The sequence below is a fragment of the Bison bison genome, unplaced genomic scaffold (genome assembly GCF_000754665.1).
Source record: "Bison bison bison isolate TAMUID 2011002044 unplaced genomic scaffold, Bison_UMD1.0 scf7180017864492, whole genome shotgun sequence".
Classification (NCBI taxonomy): domain Eukaryota; kingdom Metazoa; phylum Chordata; class Mammalia; order Artiodactyla; family Bovidae; genus Bison; species Bison bison.
The window spans coordinates 10,011,247-10,011,470 of record NW_011495051.1 but is presented as its reverse complement, the minus strand read 5'-3'; positions in this window follow the sequence as shown (position 1 = coordinate 10,011,470).

Genomic DNA, 224 nt, shown 5'->3' with positions numbered 1-224 from the left:
GCAGAAAGTGAAGAGGAACTAAAAAGCCTCTTGATGAAAGTGAAAGAGGAGAGTGAAAAAGTTGGCTTAAAGCCCAACATTCAGAAAACTAAGATCATGGCATCTGGTCCCATCACTTCATGGCAAATAGATGGGGAACAGTAGAAACAGTGTCAGACTTTATTTTGGGGGGCTCCAAAATCACTGCAGATGGTGACTGCAGCCATGAAATTAAAAGACGCTTA